This window comes from Hyperolius riggenbachi, chromosome 7 (assembly GCF_040937935.1).
Source record: "Hyperolius riggenbachi isolate aHypRig1 chromosome 7, aHypRig1.pri, whole genome shotgun sequence".
NCBI lineage: Eukaryota > Metazoa > Chordata > Amphibia > Anura > Hyperoliidae > Hyperolius > Hyperolius riggenbachi.
In genome coordinates this window covers 214,348,157-214,361,735 of record NC_090652.1, presented here as the reverse complement: position 1 = coordinate 214,361,735, position 13,579 = coordinate 214,348,157, and positions in this window count along the sequence as shown.

The following is a 13,579-nucleotide window of genomic DNA, read 5'->3' as shown; positions in this document are numbered from 1 at the left end:
ACATACACACGTTAAACAAATTAGCTAATTATCAGCACCTAACCACAGGTATACACAAACTCTAATTAAATTAGCTATTAAAGAACAGGTGGTAACAGGTGATACTAGTTGATACAACAGGGCATAAAAGGTTGGGAAGTCAGCAAGACATGTACAGATTGGGTGCCTGTTTCCAGTGGCAGCATCAAACAATGAAAAACATCAATTACCATATTGGCAGGTCTGAGGGCTGCAGGGGATAGGTATTTGTGAAAGTTTGAATGTCTTTCCTGTCGGGCAGGAAAAAGCCTTTCTAATGTTCATAATTCACCATGAACCCAGGTTTGATATTAAGTCCATGTTTCAAAGTCCCGAACAGTTTCATGAATTCATATTTGCATGTCCTTTCAGTACCTTACTTGAAACCCCCCCCCTTAATATGACCACATTCTATTATGCACATGTGTATACACCCCGGATGTTGTAGGCCTCAGATTTATCTGGTATTGGCAGGCTATCCGTGCATAAAATGTGGCAGCAGGTCTTGCAACTCTTTACCCCACACGGAAATGTGCCATTTTCTTCTGGCGGCAGTAAGGCGCTCCTGACCAGATGTTTCCTCAGGTTCGCCGGCTGTCTGTAGGCAAGAAGTGGCGGTTCAGGGAAGGTTTCTTTGAGTCTGTTGTCCTTGTGGAGTAAAGGTTGTAGCTCTCTGGCTTCTTTTCTCAGCATACCCAGTTGTGGGTTGTATGTTCTCACTAAGGGCACTCTGTCTGGCTTCTGTTTTCCTCTGTACTGCAGAAGTTCTGCCCTGAATATGCGAGTGGCTCTCCGGATTTGGTCTTCTTTAGTCTGTGGTCTGTAGCCTCTGTTTAAGAAGTCCTTTCTGAGGTTGTTAAGGTGCAGGTCCGTTTTTTCCCTGTGTTTGAGCAAATGCGGTTGTACTGCAGGGCATGGCTGAATATGACTGATTGCTTGGTATGGGATGGGTGGAAGCTATTGCTCCTAAGGTATGAGGGTCGGTCTGTTGGCTTCCGGTATACTGCAGTGTGTGTGTGTGTGTGTGTGTGTGTGTGTGTGTGTGTGTTTTTTGGAGTGGTTCATTTTTAGTTTGATGGTGGGGTGAAACCTGTTGAATTTCCTGTGGAAGTTGAGCAGCTGTTCCTCACTTCCATTCCAGATGACAAGGATATCATCAATGAAGCGGAAGTAGGAGAGGTTTTTTTTTGGGGTGCAGATTGATAAGAAATCATTTTCTAATTTAACCATAAAGAAGTTTGCAAACTGGCGCAAATTGCGTACCCATACTCGTCCCCATCTTCTGTAGGTATACATCCCGGCCACAGTTGAAATAATTGTGGGTGAGGATGAATCTCCTGAGAGGTACCACTGATGCTGTGGGGAGGAGTCAGGAAGTGTTCACAGGCTGTGATGCCATCCTCATGTGGGATATTAGTGTATAGAGCTTCCACATCCATGGTAGCTAGAATCGTCCCCTCTGGTAGTGGGCCTACTGACTCAAGTTTCCTCAGGAGGTCTGTGGTGTCCTGTATAAAGCTGTTTGTATTTCTCACCAGGGGCTTCAGTATGTTATCCAGCCAGCCTGAGATGTTCTCTGTTAGGGTGCCAGTACCTGAGACTATTGGGTGCCCTGGGCTCCCCTCTTTGTGTATTCTGGGTAGCATGTAGAATGTGCCCACCTGAGGTATGTCTGGTATAAGTGCCAGGAGGTGGTGTGATACCGCTGGGAGTTGTTTTATGAGAGACCTCAGTTGTCTTTTGTACTCAGAGGTGGGATGCTGGTTCAGCTGTTCATAGTGGCTAGTGTTTGAGAGTTGTCTTTCTCATTTCTCAAGGAATCTTGTACAGTTAGTCAATAAAGGTATCACCTAAACAACTTTTGTTATGTCTTCGGATTCTCTCCATGACTAATACCGGACCACACGCAACTAAATATCAAAAATGAATGCACATGGGAAAGCAAAAGCCGCTGAAGATTCCAGGCAAACAGAAAAGTCAGCTCTTAGCAGGAGCGCAAAGCAGAGGCGCAACCAATTCTGGCATGACACATGCTATATGGTTATCTCACCCACTCCTTGACAGAAATGTGGCAATGTCCCAATATGTTCAGCTGAACAGAAGTCAAGTCTTTCTCCGCATCCAGGTACTCAAGTTTCCATGTGAAGATGCTAGTCATTAGCCACATTGGGGATTCCCAGCAATAATCTAAAGTCCGTGACCAGGCAGCGTGTGTTGGCTGGGAAGACGCCATCATGGTCAAAGGCCACACCCACCTACGCATTTCCCATCCAGCAGTATGTTTCATCAGGGTATGGCTTGCTTTCATCATAATGGGATTCAAGGAGTCAGTGTACAAATCCAGGACTGCCTCAAGGGGTGTTTCCAGACCCTCCTGTAGATTTCATCCCCAGGGCAGGCTTGATCTGCATACAGCGAGAGTTCAATGAAGACATTACTAGCACACTGGTGACAAGAATTCAGTGAGTCCACACAGATACCAGGGTATACAGATCTGGCTATTTATCTGTGCTTTTAGAGTGGAATTCACTGCACACATTTTATCTCTAGATTTTACAGCTAGTAGAGTTGTGCATATACACTGCGGTAGATACCCTATCAGCAGGCATACTGCAACAGGCACATCAGAACAGCATATACATCTGTCACCCATGACTGCAGCAAGTGATCCATTATTGCATCATCATCATCTCTCTCTTAAAGGGCACTTCTCAAAAAGCTCAAATAAACTAATCCTGTGATCCAGAATTATGAGAAGTCTGTGCAGGCGCTCAACATAAATGATATAAGTCCACAGTCCCAGACCAGTCTGTATTCAAATGGACCCAGACGATATCATGAATTCACAGAAATGTATCCACCAAGTACTCTCACCAGATCAGTTGTGTGACTCAATGACAAATCAGCAGACACAGCATGTACATATAATCCAATGGTCTCCCACTGTAATTGGCATCTGTAGATTCAAGCACAATATGCGGACATAGCGTAATACTGCCGTAGATCACAGGATTAAAGTGACTATATATATATATATATATATATATATATATATATATATATATATATATATATATTCACCCTGTGTGAGGTGATCAAAGATTGTGCTCCCACCACCGGCAATGCAATGGTTAACTGCTCACCAGATTCCAATGCTGACCCCCGGCTTCGATCAGCAATGTGCGCTTATGTTTAGTTCTTTTATTTCCAGATGGGATGCAAGTAGCTCTGCGCTACTGTGCAGTCACAGTAGCGCAGAGCTGCAGACCTGATCCAGACCGTTTTTTCCAAAGAAAGCAGATCAGGACGGTGCTAGTGTGCCTGTGTGAGCTGTAGACAAGCGTCAACAAACTCTTTTTCAGGAGTCCCAGCGCTGGAAGAACACTGCCTGTGGAGGATGAGAAAAGCCTCTTTAGGATCCAGAGACTAACTGCCTGCCAAGTCCTTAAGGAGCTTGCATCCCATCAAAAGAACTAAACATAAGCGCACATTGCTGATCGAAGCTGGGGGTCAGCATTGGAATCTGGTGAGCAGTTAACCATTGCAATGCCGGTGGTGGGAGCACAATCTTTGATCACCTCACACAGGGTGAATATATATAGTCACTTTAATCCTGTGATCTACGGCAGTATTACGCTATGTCTGCATATTGTGCTTGAATCTACAGATGCCAATTACAGTGGGAGACCATTGGATTATATGTACATGCTGTGTCTGCTGATTTGTCATTGAGTCACCCAACTGATCTGGTGAGAGTACTTGGTGGATACATTTCTGTGAATTCATGATATCGTCTGGGTCCATTTGAATACAGACTGGTCTGGGACTGTGGACTTATATCATTTATGTTGAGCGCCTGCACAGACTTCTCATTATTTATATAGGGAGGTAGATCCCATCCCACTGTGCGGCGACCCATACCTATTTGCTCCATTGTTTGTGAAACCATCGAGTTAATTGGAGGAGTGCCTATAACCACATTATCTATAATACTGTGATCCAGAATTGTTAGAGAGCATCAAAGTGATAGCAACAAATGGTAGATACATACTCACCAGGCCAGTATACTACTTCAAAGCTACAATTGATCGTGCCAATAATAAGGTATATAGAGTCACCTATTTTATCAACTAGGCCTCCAGAGGGTTTGTTAATAAAGTATTATTCAAGAAGGGAAAGAATCAGAACCAGAAGACTATAGACCTGTATGCTTGGCATCAGTTTTGTGTAAAAAAAAAAAAAAACAACCTCAATTGTTTAAAAGTATCCTAAGCAGCGGCGTCGCTAGGCTGTTTGATCCAGGGCACCGCCCATGAACCTGTTGCCATGGTGCCTCGGCTGTGGTTTCCTCGCTGGAATCCATCACCACTAAATACGTTAATAGGATAAAGTTCAAGTTGCATAAATTATCAAAATCCCTACCACAGCACGGATTACTGCAATATAAAAAAATTACTTTTATTGCTCATACATAAAAGAATACCAAATCCTACAAAAACCCTATATTTAAAACTTCCTGTTTATACCGGAAGTTGCGTCAGAGGCTAGAGAGAGACGCATCCGTGGAGCGCACGGAAGGTATGTATCTGCCCCGCCGCCTCCGCCTGCATAGAATCTCTGTTTAATGCTGGAGGGGAGAGCGTAGAGGGGAGAGCCTGAGGTGAGGGAGGGGGGGCCCTTCCCCCCCCCTCCCCACCGACGTGCCACCAAGCTCTCCCCTCATGCTGCGACCCCTCCAGCCCTCAAAAACGGCCCTGAGCAGGCCCGAGGGGAGGGGGAGGGGCGGCCTAACCTGGGGGGCGCCTGTCACTCACTAACTGGGGGGCACCTGTCACTCACAACCTAACCTGGGGGTACCTGTCACTCACCTAACCTGGGGGTCCCTGTCACTCACAACCTAACCTGGGGGGCGCCTGTCACTCACTACTTAACTGGGGGGCGCCTGTCACTCACCTAACCTGGGGGTCCCTGTCACTCACCTAACCTGGGGGTCCCTGTCACTCACAACCTAACCTGGGGGCGCCTGTCACTCACTACTTAACTGGGGGGCTGCCTGTCACTCACAACCTAACCTAGGGGTCCCTGTCACTCACAACATAACCTGGGGGGGTGCCTGTCACTCACAACCTAACCTGGGGGGGCGCCTGTCACTCACAACCTAACCTGGATAAAGAGTAGAGAAACCGAGAGCCCAATATAGTGTAGTATGTTAAGCATAAATGAAGTAAAGGTTATCGTGAGAAAATTATACTCACAAACATGGGTTACCACACAGGCAACCACTGTATAGGCAGGTGAGGAGATTAGACCTGTCCTCACTCAGGGATAAGAAGTCGCTCTCTGTAGATGCGAAAGGGGGTAGATCACCCCTCCACCAGGGGTGGACACGGTATAGCAGTAGGAGAACAGAGGCGCCAGCAGGATAAAAGTGGATAAAAACTTTAAAATTTGCTGGGAGGAAGTGGTGGACTTACCTCCATAAAGCAGACACGAAAGACTGTCTGAATAGTAGTCACATTTATTAATTAGTACCCCAAAACAGTGCAACGCGTTTCGCAGGCCCAGCCCGCTTCATCAGGCAATAAAAATGGGGACAAGACAGAATTTCAGCAATAGCAGGTGTAGCGCCTCAGTCCTTTCGTGTCTGCTTTATGGAGGTAAGTCCACCACTTCCTCCCAGCAAATTTTAAAGTTTTTATCCACTTTTATCCTGCTGGCGCCTCTGTTCTCCTACTGCTAAACCTAACCTGGAGGTCCCTGTCAGTCACTTCCTAACTGGGGGTCACCTGTCACTACTTACACTGGGGGGGCTCCTGTCGCTACCTGAACTGGTGGGGCTCCTGTCACTACCTAAACTTGGGGACTCCTGGCGCTACCTTAACTAGGGGGCACCTTTCACTACCTAAACTATCCAGGCCAGCCAGCCTAGCATCACCACCAGCCAACCAGCCCAGAATCACTGTCAAAAAGGCCACAGCATCACCACCAGTCAGGCCAGCATTTACTTCAACCAGCCAAGCACAGCTCAGCATCACCGCCAGCCAACCCGGCCACAGCATCACCGCCAGCCAAGCCACAGCATCACTGCCAGGCCTTTCAGCCCACACATCATCCCCAATCCAGCCAAAAACAGTATTGCCAGGCACAGCAGCCAGTACAGGAGAATTCAGAAGCCAGGTGAGAGGTGTCTACCATATTAAGGGGGCATTCTGCCTATTTATGTGAAATGCTGTCTATTTATGTGCCTCATGATTGCTGAATTTGTCTTGTTGGGGGGCCTCAGGATTGCTGAATTTGTCTTGAAGGGGGCCTCATGATTGCTGAATTTGTCTTGTTGGGGGTCACATGATTGCTGAATTTCTTGTTGGGGGCCTCATGATTTGTTGGGGGCCTCATGATTGCTGAATTAGTCTTGTTGGAGGCCTCATGATTTGTTGGGGGCCTCACGATTGCTGAATTTGTCATGTTGGGGGCCTAATTTTTGCTGAATTTGTCTTGATAGGGGCCTCATGATTGCTGAATTTGTCTTGTTGGGGGTCACATGATTGCTAACTGCGAGACTATGGGAAAAGCTGAATCATCAACATATGAGACAATAGCATTAAACCTACTTTTTTAGCTTTTTAAAATAGAAAATTAAAACTGGGGGGTTGTACAAAATGAATTTATTTTTCAGGAGTAGGATGGATGAAATTGTTTATCTTCACAGTTTATTTTCAACTTGGATTTTCTATAATGTTCATGTATGAGTTAAAACGACTATACAGTATTTAGGTTAAATTGCTGTTGCCACAAGGGGGCCCAGTGATTTCTAGTTACGCCCCTGACTGCTACCTAAACTGGGGACACCTATAGACCTGGCTACTTATACTGTACTTAGAGGGGTGTGGGAATGTTGGAGTGTGGAATGTTTAGGTGGGAGGTCTGAGGTCCGTGGGGTTGGAAGGGGGGGGGGGGCATACATTTTTTTTTTTTGCTATGTGGCCCAGTCATTTCTAGCTACGCCACTGGCTGCTTGCACAATGAGGGGCTCAGTAACAATCGGCTGATTCGGCAGGCACAATGGAGGGCTCAGAATTACTCTGCTGATGCTGCAGGCACAATGGAGGGCTCAGAATTACTCTGCTGATGCTGCAGGCACAATGAGGAGCTCAGGAACAATCTGGTGACGCTGCAGGCACATTGAGGGGCTCAGTAACAATCTTCTGATGCTGCAGGCACAATGAGGGGCTCAGTAACAATCTTCTGATGCTGCAGGCACAATGAGGGGCTCAGTAACAATCTGCTGATGCTGCAGGCACAATGAGGGGCTCAGTGACAATCTGCTGATGCTGCAGGCACAATGAGGGGCTCAGTAATAATATGCTGATGCTGCAGGCACAATGAGGGGCTCAGTGACAATATGCTGATGCTGCAGGCACAATGAGGGGCTCAGAAATTATGTACTTTTGCCAGCTTACACAATGGGAGGGGGAGGGGGGTCAGAGGGACACAATCCTGCTGCTGCAAAGAGCGAAAGGCTGCAGAAATAATATGCTGCTGCTGGCACAATAAGGGGCAGTATGCTGGTACTTAAAGGTGGTACAGGGACAATATGCTGCTGTTGCTGCTGGCTAGTGCCAAGATGTGTCTCTGCACTCTCACATGAGCCACAATTGCAAAATGCTGGCCAGTGGCCACAGGAAGAAGTCAAACGTAAGTTACATATAAGTTATAAGTTTACACATAAGTTACTTACCTCACCCCTCCATAGCCACCACTCCGCACCTTCTCCTCCTCCCTGAACCACTCATTCACACTGTGGCTCCGTCCTCCGATGCTCTGCCTCCGCCGCATGTCTGCAAATGTGGCCCCGAGGAGGGCGATCTGCGGGGGAAACGAGCGGGGGAGCAGAGAGCGGCGACACATAGCTGGTGCTGCTGCGACACATAAATGTGTCGCGGCACACCGGTTGGGAACCTCTGCAATAGGTAGAAGAAATGGAAATCCTGACAAATATGTGGCAGCACCACCATAGATAAATCAATACAAAAGTTTATTAAATGTTGTAACATACATTCAAACTATTTAAAACTTGCCATGAGAATGTGAACAACCCCACAACAATATTATGTGGAAAAGTACCTAGTATCAAATGCCTCACCTCCATAATAATCTAAGTAACCCTGCAGGCTGTGTAATGTACCACTCAGATTCAAAAATTGAATCAGATATGGAAACTGTGGACCCAGGTCCAAAATTATCTAAGTAGCAATATTGCCCTATATAATAACCCTAAATGTCAAAAAGTGAGGGAGTGAGAAAGGCATAATGTATACACTGTGTATATGCTCAAAGCCCATAACCATGGGGATATAAATGGTATATACTATAAAGTGCAAGATGTGGACAAAAATATAAGGGGATAGGGCAATGTAACCAGATGCTGGATATAGTTTACAGGATCCAGGATGGGGTCCTCCGGTGCGAGGTGAAAGCAACCAAGAATGGAGGGAGGCACACAAGACACTCCACGTGTGGTGTGATCTAAATTGACCACTTCCTCGGGAGCATGTTACAGCATTTAATAAACTTTTGTATTGATTTATATATGGAGGTGCAGCCGCATATTTGTAAGGATTTCTATTTATTCTATCTATTAAAATTTTGATGTTGATAAATGTTAAGTCATTGCGTTCTAGACGTGCAAAGGACCTTGGGCCTAATGGACCTAGGTAAAGGACCTTGGGCCTAATTCAATTCACTTTTTCTCCTAGGAGTTAATTTTTCCTCTTCTGTTTAAAATAACTTTTCAGCATTCTGTAATTGAAAACGTAGGCAAAAAGTGATGTCAAAATCTGGTGACTTAAAAGGCATTTTATTCATGAGGTGTAAAAATATCACCTAGGAGAGAAAAAGTGAACAGAGTAAGGGCCCATATATAATAAAAAGCACACAGTTGGCAGCATCAGACTTGGAGGAGGACTTGGGAATGCTAGTTGATAATAAGTTAAGCAAATTTATATACCGTAATGCTAAGCCGCAGTTGCTGAAAAAAATAAAATTCTGGGAAGCATAAAACAGAAAATAAAATCATGAGATGCTAGTATACTATTCTTTCTGTATAAATAACTTGTGAAGTCACATCTGGAGTATGGGATACAGTATTGGACACCACACCATTGGAAGGACTGATTATAGAACAGGTACAAAGATGGGCAACTCCATTATATAAGGGGGTGGAAAGGTCTCGCTTACCAAGAAAGGTTTAACAAGCTGGGCTTATTTAGCTTGTAAAAAAAAAAAAAAACACAAAAAAAAGCCCTAAAAAAGGTGACCTGATTATGTATTAACATACTGTATATCAAAAGGCAATAGAAAAGCTTGGCAGGCAAGCTTTTTGTCCCTTATGCTGGGAATACACTGGTCGCGCCCAATCGTTTTCTGCGGGCGATTCTCTTATCTTCCATTCGTTTTTCTTATCTTTTCCCATTTTCCTCCATGCAGAATCGAGCGCAGAAATGATCAGGCGGGAGATCGGACATGTCGGAAATTATCTATCGAGCCATCTCAATAGCTCAGAATCGAGCCGTGTATTCCCAGCATTAGGCTCATACCAAAGACAATGGGACAGGATTTTCATATGGAGGAGAAAAACGGTTTTGCCATCTATTTAGAAAGGGGTTCATTACTGTAAGAAAGATTAAAATGTATTAACCTCCCTAGCGGTATGGACAGAAATGTCCGTTCAAAAAAACATGCTGTGAACAGTATAAACCTGCATACACATCAATACTCCCCTGCACTGTTTACTAGACCCTTGCTTGACACATTTTGACAAGTTACAGGAAAAAAAAAGTTTTAAAAATAAATTGTATCACTGTTTGCACAGAAATCCTGGGGAAATTGAACGCTGGGGAGGTTAATATCTTACCACAGGAAGTAGTTACGGCAAAATCTTGCAAAAATATTTTTTATAGATGAGATGAAAAATAAGTACAGAGAAATCCATCCTTTTGGAGAAATGTTGTCATTTTCTGCAAAGAAGACTGTTGCCAGGGTTCCCTAATTTTTCCAGCAAAAAGGTAAGTCTCACCTTCATCTTGTAAAGTTTGCTCAGTCACCTGGGATTCATTTATGTATTTGCTACACTTAGGGCAGGCATGTCCAAAGTCCGGCCCGGGGCCAAATGCGGCCTGCCTAGCCTTTTCTGGTGGCCCCCAAAGCTATCTATAGGGGGTGGTCACCTTGTGTTGCTAATTTGCCCCTCCCCCCCCCCCCCCCCCTTGCTCGACTGCAGGATAGCAGCCACCACTATGCCAGCAGCAGTAACCGCCACCGATTAGCAACTGCCACTGTGCTAAGTATACACAGTATATGGGTTATTTCCTGTGAAAAAAATGTATTTGACAATGTCACAGGCATAGTGTACCTAACCGCAATCAGCAAACATTGTGTTAAGTTTGCTAGTTTGGTCCCGTAGCACTCTCGGGGCTTATTCACAGTGGGATGTTGCGTTGTAATGTGATGTTTGTAATAAATATTTGTTAATAAATATTTGTTGGTTGCTATGGGCAAGAACACTACACCTTCGTTCGGCACCATATCACATGAAGTGAGATAACTCCACTCTCATCACAGCAACAGCATAGGAGATAGAACTTCTTAGACGTCAAAGTTTCAGGAGTTTATTCAGTAAACAGATATACAGATGCTTATCTTTACATGTTCGTTACACCTCAGTGAAGCAATTGGTCTGTAGTAAGTCCTCTTTGCGTTACAGGCTCTTGGTCCATTCCTTTTGAATGGTAACCAGGCTTTCTCTTATGTTACATCTATACTACGTTGCACTTAGGCCTATGCAGTGGGTTGCAAAAGTATTCGGCCCTCTTGAAGTTTTCCACATTTTGTCACATTACTGCCACAAACATGCATCAATTTTATTGGAATTCCACGTGAAAGACCAATACAAAGTGGTGTACATGTGAGAAGTGGATCGAAAATCATACATCATTCCAAACATTTTTTACAAATAAATAACTGCAAAGTGAGGTGTGTGTAATTATTCGCCCCCCTGAGTCAATACTTTGTAGAACCACCTTTTGCTGCAATTACAGCTGCCAGTCTTTTAGGGTATGTCTCTACCAGCTTTGCACATCTAGAGACTGAAATCCTTGCCCATTCTTCTTTGCAAAACGGCTACAGCTCAGTCAGATTAGATGGACAGCGTTTGCGAACAGCAGTTTTCAGATCTTGTCCCAGATTCTCGATTGGATTTAGATCTGGACTTTGGCTGGGCCATTCTAACACATAGATATGTTTTGTTTTAAACCGTTCCATTGTTGCCCTGGCTTTATGTTTAGGGTCCTTGTGCTGCTGGGAGGTGAACCTCCGCCCCAGTCTCAAGTCTTTTGCAGTCTCCAAGAGGTTTTCTTTCAAGTTTGCCCTGTATTTGGCTCCATCCATCTTCCCATCAACTCTGACCAGCTTCCCTGTCTCTGCTGAAGAGATGCACCCCCCGAGCATGATGCTGCCACCACCATATTTGACAGTGGGGATGGTGTGTTCAGAGTGATGTGCAGTGTTAGTTTTCCGCCACACATAGCGTTTCGCATTTTGGCCAAAAAGTTCCATTTTGGTCTCATCTGACCAGAGCACCTTCTTCCACATGGTTGCTGTGTCCCCCGCATTGCTTGTAGCAAACTGCAAACGTGACTTCTTATGCTTTCTGTTAACAATGCCTTTCTTCTTGCCACTCTTCCATAAAGGCCAACTTTGTACAGTGCATGACTAATAGTTGTCGTATGAACAGAGTCTCCCACCTGAGCTGTAGATCTCTGCAGCTCGTCCAGAGTCACCATGGGCCTCTTGACTGCATTTCTGATTAGCGCTCTCCTTGTTCGGCCTGTGAGTTTAGGTGGATGGCCTTGTCTTGGTAGGTTTACAGTTGTGCCATACTCCTTCCATTTCTGAATGATCGCTTGAACAGTGCTCCGTGGGATGTTCAAGGCTTTGGAAATCTTTTTTGTAGCCTAAGCCTGCTTTAAATTTCTCAATAACTTGATCCTTGACCTGTCTTGTGTGTTCTTTGGACTTCACGGTGTTGTTGCTCCCAATATTCTCTTAGACAACCTCTGAGGCCCTCACAGAGCAGCTGTATTTGTACTGACATTAGATTACACACAGGTGCACTTTATTTAGTCATTAGCACTCATCAGGCAATGTCTATAGGCAACTGACTGCACTCAGATCAAAGGGGGCCGAATAATTATGCACACACCACTTTGCAGTTATTTATTTACAAAAAATGTTTGGAATCATGTATGATTTTCGTTCCACTTCTCATGTGTACACCACTTTGTGTTGGTCTTTCATGTGGAATTCCAATAAAATTGATTCATGTTTGTGGCAGTAATGTGACAAAATGTGGAAAACTTCAAGGGGGCTGAATACTTTTGCAACCCACTGTATACAGCATACAGTTAGATAAGATGACAAGACATTACAAAAAGAGTAGAAAGTGGAAGTCATCCGCCAGAAGTCAGAAGAAGGCCACAACCCCCCCCCCCCCCCCCCCCCCGGGAACTCGTTAGCTCTTCTTATACTAAACTCTAAAAAGTTAATTGTGAAATCATCTGAGCAGGGACGGATCACTAACTCATCGCCTGCTATTGGCTGATAAGAACCCGTGATATCATGACAATCACAGTCTTTACTGCGCGTGCCCTGGAAAATTCCATGTTCCAGTGACGTCCCTTAATCTGAGAAGGACCTTTGTTTACCTTTAGGAAATATGAAAACACTCGATGTTTACAGAAACAGACTGCCTCTCTGTCTGACCATGGTGGCTAGATAAGCCCTCTGGCCTTGTATAGGCAGAAACAAACTGTTCTGCGGTAATTCTTGAAATCCTCTTTAAAGGTATACTCACAATGCAGCATTACAACACAACACAAAAAAAAGAGGTAACACACATTAACCACCTTAGCGGTATGGACGAGCATTGCAGGAAGTGACGACAGTGGAATGCACTCTGGAACGCGGAAGAGGTGAGTCATCCCCGCCCGCTGCCTCTTACTAATAGCGGCGGCTGCTGCTGAGCTTAAGCTGGAGGGGGAGCGCACATGGGGGACCCAGGTGAGGGTGGGGCGGGGGTCCTGCTGAGCTTAAGCTAGAGGGGGAGCAGACATGGGGTACCCAGGTGAGGGAGGGGGGTCCGACCCCCCCCTCCCCCCCTCCCCGCTGCTGTGCCCAATACCCCCTTCCTGCCCGCTACCCTCTTATGCAGCGTATGCTATGCCGCGGGTCCAGTAGTATTTATAAAAACAACAGGGGAGCGATCAGACCCCACCAACAGCGAGCTCTGTTGGTGGGGGAAAAAAGGTGGGGGGGGGGGAATCACTAGTGTGCTGTGTTATGCGGCCCTGCAGCTTGGCCTTAAAGCTGCAGTGGCCTGTTTTGAAAAAATTAGCCTGGTCTTTAGGGGGTTTAGCACTGTGGTCCTGAAGAGGGTAAACTCCTGCATAATTAATTCAAAGGGTTACATCCTCACATCTAAAATACCTCACAGAATTACTTTACC